The sequence below is a fragment of the Trichechus manatus genome, unplaced genomic scaffold (assembly GCF_000243295.1).
Source record: "Trichechus manatus latirostris isolate Lorelei unplaced genomic scaffold, TriManLat1.0 scaffold00141, whole genome shotgun sequence".
In the NCBI taxonomy this organism is placed as follows: Eukaryota; Metazoa; Chordata; class Mammalia; order Sirenia; family Trichechidae; genus Trichechus; species Trichechus manatus.
In genome coordinates, this window is record NW_004444077.1 from 3,360,137 (window position 1) to 3,362,425 (window position 2,289).

The 2,289-nt window shown below is 46.3% G+C and overlaps 1 long non-coding RNA gene across 1 annotated transcript in view; it reads right to left on the reverse strand.

The window, feature by feature from the left end:
• LOC111822220 (uncharacterized) overlaps positions 1-1,194 on the reverse strand; it is a 2,887-nt gene extending 1,693 nt beyond the window's left edge. The window contains exon 1 of the long non-coding RNA XR_002825499.1: positions 1,151-1,194. This is a non-coding gene — a long non-coding RNA (uncharacterized LOC111822220). The remainder of the gene's footprint in view (positions 1-1,150) is intronic.
• Positions 1,195-2,289: the final 1,095 nt, after the last annotated feature.

The window sequence follows — 2,289 nt, forward strand, 5'->3', positions numbered from 1 at the left end:
TTCATTACTTGTGGTAAGAGTACTAAACTCAAGTTCAAATCTATCACTTATGAGTAGTAACTTTTCTGGGCCTATTGCTTCATTTGTAAAATGTAAGGGTTGTACTAACAGATTTCCAAGGCTCGTCCAGCCTTTCAGCCTATTAAGAGACACTATCAGAACTAATTTATGGTTCATTAGTTTTCTTGGAGTTCCCATTTTTTTCTTTTAGTCTCAAACTATTTCCTGAACCTTACAGCACAAAAGTGATCATACTTCAACTCTTTAAACACTTAACAGATACCGATAAATAATGTATAATGGAAAGTTCGCTTGTTAATTACATTAAATATAGTAACTTTATAGCACACATATCTGACTCTCCACATGCTTTTTCTTTTTATAAAACTTCCTTATTTCAAATTCTGAATTTACAGCTCTAGACACAACAAAGTATGTGTAAAATTTCCTTGGCTGATTTAATTCCAAAAGTCAAACCCAGGTGCATCTCCCCGATTCAGAGTTTAAAAAAACCGACCAAAATTATTATTTGATGACATTACTCCAAGAAGAGATAGGGTATGTTTCTTAATTTAAAGGACACACTCCATTTTGAAAGATCTAAACTCCTCACAATTCTGTGGCAGGTGGGGCTACAAACCCCATTTTACCGATGAAGGCGATGAAGTTCACATAGATTAAAACAACTTGCCCTACATTAAGAACCCTTCAATGGAACTGAAAAGCCAGACCTTCTAATGCAAAAGATTCACATTGTTTTTCACTGCTGTCATCACAAAGCAATACAGATATGCTGAGCCCGTGGATCCAGTGGTCACAGTATGGGGAAGGAAGAAATAAAGGCCTATAAACTGGAGGATCTGAATGCTCCACCTCTGGCGAGTAGGAGTGAGACAGACGGACTGGCTATCAGTCCCGGGTATTCCGGCACAGGCTGGTCACTCCATAGCCTGGGAGTCTAGCTTGCGGCCTCAGAAGACAGCGTAAGAGCGGAGGAGAGCGGTTTCAGCCCTACCTGGGACCCACGATGCGGCCTGACCTGTAAGACTCAATCCGGACCGACAAGGGACCCTTCTCTATGGGTCGAAGCGTACGCAGGCGGCACGAAGCGACCATAAAGAGTGGTCAGGGACAGAGAAGAGAGACCCACCTTACAAAAAGGAAGTCACTGCAGCCAATCTCGCTTCCAGGGTTCTTCTTGTCGGCTGCTCAGGATTGGCTCCTGCATGAGGGCAGGGCCTCGCCGCTACTTTCTCCGCCCCTTACTGCACTCGGCAGCCTATGAGAACCTAAGAGGACTTGATGGTTCTTACGTCATCAATGAGGACTCGCGAGAGAAATAGCTACTTTTCTCTCCCGCCTAATTCAGGTTTATGGCCAAGCGGATTCAATCTCAGGCCGTACTACGTGCATTTCTTCTCACGAAATTCGCTCCTTTTTCCCGGGTAAAAGACTGGCTTGTGTCCCGAGTGGTGGGACTTTGGCGCGTCCAGGTGGGGGATAATTTAGGAATCGTACCCGTCTCATCTTTGCAGGTTTCCGGGTGAGATCCAAAAATGGATTGCACTCTGGGGGGAGGGCGGGTATCGGGCCGGGTTCTACTGGGGTTCTGGAGGGCCCGGCGATTCGGACTTCAAAGAGCCGAGGCCGGTGGTGGGGGCATGCTGAGCCTTGGGAACCCCAAGGAACCCGAGACTCAGGACGTAGAGAAGTTGCTTCGCGGTGGCAGCCACTCCCCAAATTGCCTGCTGGCGCTTGCAAGGAGCCTCGGTGGCGCGGTGGTTAAGTGCTTGGCCGCTAACCGGAAGGTGGGCGGTTGGAATCCATCATCAGCTCTTAGAGAAATGCTTCCTTGAAAATTTACGGCCTTGGAAACCCTGTGGGGCAGTTCTACTCTGTCCTACAGGCTCGCTGTAAGTCGGAATCGACTCCACGGCAGTGGGTTTGGTTTGGTTTTTTCGCTGGTGCCTGCAGGTGTTTATCCGTGGACCACGTAGCGGATTCAACTGTTTGTTTACACTAACTTTAAACTTGGACCCTTCTCTTTCCACTGAGCTAGCTCATTACTTTCAAAAATCTTGTGTTGAGCAGAAAGTAGGGGGCTGCCTTCATGCTCCAGAGTAGCCTATGCATGCAACTTAAGAAAAATTTGTGCACATCCATAGTTGTTAGTGTGCTAAATCAGAAGCACGGTATGTGACCCTTCTTTGCCCGTTCATATAACAAACGTTTAATAAAAGATAGTTTCCCATAAGGGCATGGACAAGGAAAATATTAGATGAGTTTAAT